The sequence below is a fragment of the Chamaea fasciata genome, unplaced genomic scaffold (genome assembly GCF_029207755.1).
Source record: "Chamaea fasciata isolate MVZ Bird 193981 ecotype frontalis unplaced genomic scaffold, bChaFas1.0.hap1 SCAF_6, whole genome shotgun sequence".
In the NCBI taxonomy this organism is placed as follows: domain Eukaryota; kingdom Metazoa; phylum Chordata; class Aves; order Passeriformes; family Sylviidae; genus Chamaea; species Chamaea fasciata.
Genome location: NW_027094091.1, coordinates 2111570 through 2117921, shown reverse-complemented (window position 1 = coordinate 2117921; position 6352 = coordinate 2111570). Strand labels below are relative to the sequence as shown.

At 46.8% G+C, this 6352-nt stretch overlaps 1 long non-coding RNA gene across 1 annotated transcript; it reads right to left on the bottom strand.

Annotated features, from left to right (window-relative positions):
• Nucleotides 1-2340: 2340 nt before the first annotated feature.
• LOC136290487 (uncharacterized) lies at nt 2341-6106 on the bottom strand. Its single transcript, XR_010721148.1, has 3 exons — nt 5783-6106; nt 3885-4046; nt 2341-2729 (listed from the first exon to the last, which is right to left on the bottom strand). It is a non-coding gene; the product is annotated as an uncharacterized lncRNA (long non-coding RNA).
• Nucleotides 6107-6352: the final 246 nt, after the last annotated feature.

Here is a 6352-nt window from a genome sequence, read left to right as displayed (position 1 = left end):
ACACACTTGCCAACCTTTTTTGGGTTTTGTGCAAGAGCACAATTTAAAGGGAAAAAAAAAACCCCTCAATCACTCCAGGCACTGGCAACCCCAGCCCCTCTCGGGCAGTCAGCGGCGACTCGATGTGAATATTTTCACTGCTGCTGGAGGCAACGTGCTGGTGGATAAAGAATTCAGCATGGTGTTTATTTATTTTCAGAACTCTAATGGATTTAGTAATAAATCCTGCTCCTTGCCCAAGACTCAGCTGAACATGTTCTGCAGCCCGAAAAGCACAGAGCAGCAGATCCAGATGATGTCATGTAACAACGCAATAAAGAATTACACAACGGAAAGGAGCAGATAAAAAACAGGGACAATCAGCAGCTCCTCAAGATGTAATAATGAGGAATAGCCTTAAATCCCAGCAATGCTGAGCCCCTTGACTAATTCATCCAGTTAAATCACACATATCCACAGGCGTAAATATTTACCTGAAACCTTCATGACAAGGAAGAGGAGGGCACCAGGCAGCAGTGCAGCTTCACACCAGGCAAAAACACATGGGAAGCAGCAGAGACAAAAACAAGCCTAATCACGACCATTTTCCAGGCAAAAAAAAAGGAGTAGATTTTAATTGACTCAGCAGCAGGTTCACAAGGACTTGCAGCAGAGAAGTTGTGAGCAACTGGAACAGCTTCCAGACAAGCTAAAACTCCCACTTTTAACACAAAAAAGGATCAGATTCTGAGATGTGGCTGTGAAGAATCTTCACACTTGGGCACGGTGACTTTCATCTCACTGAGCACACACAATTGCTGGCAGCAAACTCATAAGAACAGGGGAAAGAAAAAGGAAAAAAAAAGCCCCTCAAGTTTCACAAGCAGCTTCAAAGCCCAACAGGGTTTTCCTTGCTACTAAAGCAGATTCAGGGTCCACTGTGCCCGTGGAACTCAAGTTGGGCTGCAGGAAAAACCTCCTGCTTCTCTCTCCTTGAGGTGAGAGAAGCAGTGAGACAGAGGGGATGAGGGGCAGGGATGCACAGAGCACCCCAAGAAAGCCATTGCAGCTTCACACCTCGAGCTTCCACACAACAGCCTGGATCAGGGTGGGATATTTGGTGAGAGGATGTGGCAGTAGAGGCATTTCAAGGGATGCATCAAGCACAGGTATCAGCAAAGGGCTGAGTGGGAGAAATGCAGCAGCCCCTGGAGGAGGATTCAGCATGTCCTCCACGGGTTCACCAAGAGCACAGAGTCCCCACAGACCCAGAGCCTTGGCTTTGAGAGCCCATCCCTTCAAACCAACAGCAACTGAAAGGAATTTTTTTACGCTGAAATCAGTAAAGCAGCAACAGCACAACCCAAGAGCGGGACTGAGACACTCTCCCTACTGCCACGTTCACCAAAACTGAGCTCTTTTAATGCTAACAGCCCAGCACATGTTCTTCAAATTAATTTGGATCAGCAGCATTCCCGCCACCTGGAGAAGGGGATAAATAGAGCCCTCAATGCCTTTAGGAAACAGCTCAGTATCTTTATAACGATATTTTTGCATTAAATGCCACAGACTCTTGATGCCAGCAGGGATTTAGTGACTCCCACTGAACAGTGACAAACGAAAGAGTCTGAGAGCAGAGGGGTTTTTTTCTTCCAGTCAAACACCTCCCTTTTCCATGAGAGGGAAGAAAGAATAACGAGCTGGAAAAGCCATTCCTGAGGTAGAGTACTTCCAAGAGGGACCTACAATGATCATCTAGTCCAGCTGGGAGATTAGATCTGCCTTCTGCAACCATTTCTGGACAGGAAACGCTGTGCCAGAGGCATCTGGCAGTTTGTAACTTCCTTTTCAGTCTTTACAAGGCAGAAAGAGAAACTCTTAAGCATTTGATACCCAAAGTAAGAAGCCTGAAATCACCTGCAAGTTTACAAAGAAAACCATTCCATGAAAAAATTCCAAGCAGACCACGAGTTTTTGCCATGTTTTACTGCCATGAGGCAGAGGAACAGGAAAGGACCAGTGCAAGGTAATTTTGACTCACTAGCAGGGAAATTTTCCAGCATTAAGCCAGTTAAACACCAGTCTGGTCATCATCTCCTAGGAGATTATTCTTCTTGCACAAACCAGAAAACCCCAAAGGTTGTCATGTAAAAACAAGGAGGGGGTTGATGAGTTTTATTCTTTTTTAATAGAGGAGAGCTGGAACAAAAACCAATGATTCTTATCTCTGAATTCAGTGTTGCACTATCAGTCCTGTGCCAGAATATAAAATTATTTCCTTGCTACAGGAAAGATCTCTACATGCAAAGAGATGCGAGACTCCATAATATTTATATTGTATTTATTTTGTAGACAGCCCATCCATACTCCCCTTTCCTCATTCTCCACCTGAGGCTGCAGAACTACAGGAAATATCTTTTAATCCTTTTGTTGCCTCTTACCCAGTGAGCAGAAACAACTTTTACACACCAAAATGACCAAACCCAACCATTATTTGAGAGCTGCACTTCAGAGCTGTCCACCACCACAGACTGGTGTCTGCTGGGCTGCAGCTCCTGTTCCTGCAGAATTCAGCTGCAATTACAACTCCTGTAATTCCAGCTGCCTGTCCTTCTCTTCCAGGCTGTATTTTGGGGTGTCCTGGCTGAAGAGAATGAGCAGACTTCAAAGAGCCACCTACAACACTGCTGGCACCTTCTCATCCATTCAGATGCTTCTCTCACAGACAGGCTGGCTCCTGGCTGGAAATCCTGAGAAAATAGGTAGAAATGACTGAAATTAAAGCAGAGAGTAACTTGATGAGAGTCATTTCCTTCTCTGGGGAGCTCCCACAAGCCCTGCCCTTTCCCCAGCCTCAAGTCCCAGGATGTGGCAAGAGATTTCACCCAAGGACAGAATAAAGCACATCAGGAGCACAATTCCTTTATCACAACATTCTGTCCTTCCTTTTTTTGGAGGATGGTCCACACCCCCAAGGGTTCAACCAGTTTGAAATATCCCCAAGGATGTGTTTGGGGAAAGAGCCTTGGTGTGATTTCTGAGCTTTCAGCACCAGAACCACCAAAACAAGGGGTTTTCTGAGAAAGGGAATAAAAGCAGTGCATTCCCTTGCGCTGGTGTAACACCCACCACAGAGCAGCTCTGAATGGAACCAAACATTCCTGGTAGTCCAAGGTCTTTGCTGCCTCCCCCATGAAGAAAATAGATGAGAAAAACAATGCATTTCAAACCCTCTGCAGACCTCCAGTGTCTGAGAAACTTCAGCAGACTGATATGAAGAGAGGCAGCAAGATTCAGCTCAGACTGGTCTGCAATTCCTGTTCCCACAGGAGGACGTGTTTACACCCTGATAAGCTGGGCAGCAGTTTGATTTCGGAAATGTTTTAGTTCCAGAGCGAGAAACAGCTCCTCTCTTTGCAGCATTTGCTTCCCCCAAGACAGCACCAGCCCCAGATGATTTTGTCTCTGAGCACTGAAGCCTGCTGGGAACCAGATAAGCGGCCAAAATTAGGGTCAGAGTTGGTATTATTCCAAGTAATGGACAATGCTGTTCAGAGGAGGATCCTTAAGTGATCGAGTTTACTGTCACTCCACACAGCTCCAAGCTTTGTCCAATGATGCCTTTTCCAGAGCAGCCAAAACTGACTTTCATCCTCTCCCAGGGACCAAACACACTGATCCACCTTTCCAAAAATGCCTACAGGGAATCATGGTTTGAGTTGGAAGGGTTGAAAGCTCATCTCATTCCACCCCCTGCCATGGGTAGGGACACCTCCCACTATCCCAGGTTGCTCCAAGCCCCATCCAACCTAGCCTGGAACTCCTGATATTTTTGTGTTCATACACAAACATGCCAAGCCCTCATTCAGCAGCTACAACATTCTTCCCTAATAAAACATAAAAACCTTTAGGTGAGAAGCCGCATTCCCTCACATCTACTTCATCTTCTTGTCCATGCAGTCACTTCAGGCTGGTTGAAGACCCCTCCTCTCCCAGCGCATGGGGGACATGAACTCCATCCCTTCAGCTCCTTCTCTGCCCATCACACTGAGGCACCCCCTGAATTGCTGCCAGAAACAGGAGGAAAAACAAAGGCAGCATTTGGAAGGAGAAAATCAGGGAGGTTGCTGTCCTGGCACGGTTGTTTTCAGCCTGGAGACACAAAGCAGACACTCTCAAAGCTTTTTAATAGAGAGTTTGCCTGCCATTACAAGTATTTATTGATTATAGACTGAAAGACCACAGCAGTTCATTGCCAGCCACCTTCTGGCCCCAGGATTCCCCTCCAGCTCAGCCAGGCTGTTTTCATTCTTGTTACACCTGAACTCTCACAGTCAGAAAGTTCCCTGCACTCCAAAACGATGCTACAAACACCACAAAGTACCAGAAGTTCATTGTGGTTGTATTTGGTGAGTGATGAAAATCCCCCCAGTGCTTCTCTCACCTCCCTGGGATTGAGGCATTCAGTGCCCAGAGGACTGGCTTGGGGATATTCTATCCTGGTCCACACTGATAAATTTGGTGCTCGTGGTCGTTTTAGCAGGAAATCCTCACTGAGGGTTTGAGCTGATTTTGTGACCCAGCTTTGTGTGATTTCACCACAGACAGCTCTCCCCAGACATCACATCCCTGGTTTCTTTTTCCCCAGCAGGAGGAAGGAGAAGGGAATTCTGTCCTGTCAGAGACAGGCTGGTTCTGTCCCAAGACCAAAACCAATTCAGGCACAGCCTGAGAGAGTTCCAGAAGTGTTTAGACAACGCTCTCAGGCACAGGATGGGATTCTTGGATTATCCTCCTGGGCCCCTTCCAACTCGGAATATTCTACTATTCAATGATTTAAATTCTACCACAAGCAAGGTGAGATCTGACAGCTCTAGAGAAATCCAAAGTCTTATCCCTTCTTGCCCAAGGAACATCCTGCAGCTCAGGAAAGTCTGGCCCAATTTGTGGTTGATTCCAGCCCATATCCAGCTCATTCCCGCCCGGATCTGGTGTGGGTTGGGACACCAGGCTGCATCCCAGCCTCACTCATTAAAAAGGTTGAAATCACTGAGTGGCAGTGGCCCCATCACACCAAACACCCTGAGGTGCTGACAGCACCACCCTGGCTGGATCCAAGGTCATTATCTGACTTTTCTGAAAGACTAAAAGGTTCACCTGGCACGTTTCCCCTGTCGTGATCACCAAAGAGAAATAGAAACTGTGAGGGAAGAGTTGAGCAAGCCCTGCGAAAACCATAAGGAGCAGGATGCAGACAGCTGAAGGCTCAGCCCCTCTCCTTGCAACATCCAGCCAGGGTGAGTGTTCCTGGCCACAATTCCCAAACAAACATCCCATTAAGGTTTTGGTTCTGCAGGGAAAGCAAAAGCCTGGAGCGCTGTTGCTGCCAGCCTTTGAACACAGTGGGAGTTACTGGTGATGGGTATGGAGGGGGGGGAAAAGGGCATCTCAAGAGCCTGAAAACAGCTCCTTCCACTGATCCATAAATCTGCTCCAGCCCAGAACCCTGGACTGGATCAAAACTACCAACAAATATCCATTAAAGAGCTCTTGCAGCTTCCCAGCCTATGGAGAGGCTTCCTAAGGTGGTCTCCAAGTCTGGATTCCAAGGATCCCGAGTTAAAGGTCTCTACAGCGCACGTGCCCTCCACAGAAGGGCTCACTCACCCTCTGAGGTCACTTCAGCATCTCCAAAAATCCTGCAGCAGAGAGACCTACAGCTCTGCACTGTGTCACAGGAACAGTTACCTTTTGTTAGATTTTTAAGCAAAAAAAAAAATCCATAATATTTCTTTTTCCCCACCTTTGACCATACTTCAGTCTCCTCCCTTGTGACCTTGGAGATTTTTATTATTTCACGATTTGTCTGGGTAAGGCAGAAACTTCTCGCTGCACTCCCAGTAACCAAGAGAACCCTAAATCCAAGGGAGATCAGATCCCACAGAGCCCTTCAGATCTCCAGCAGCACAAACAGGATCAGCTGTGGCCTGGAGCAACACAACCTTCACAGGCTATTTCAGGGAGGTTAAGCAAATTTGGCTCAGTAACACAAGTTTATGCCCCTCTCTTCCCTGTAAATCATGCCCCAGTCACGACACTGGAGCACAGATTAAAGAAGACAGGCTTGATTAGCACCACAAAACTCAAAAGAGGTTAAATAATTATCCAGTCATTATCTCAACAGAATACTTGTGGCTAACACAAAGAAAAAAAAAAAATCCCCAAATTTGGTGCTTGATGAAGCAACAGCACCTCTGCTCCAAAGAGAGGTGATTTGCAGTGATTTCAACCATCTGGAAGAGGTTGTTGTTTTTTTTTTTTTTCCAGGAGGCACAAAGCAGAGCAGCCCAGAAGAACAGAACAGGGAGTTGTG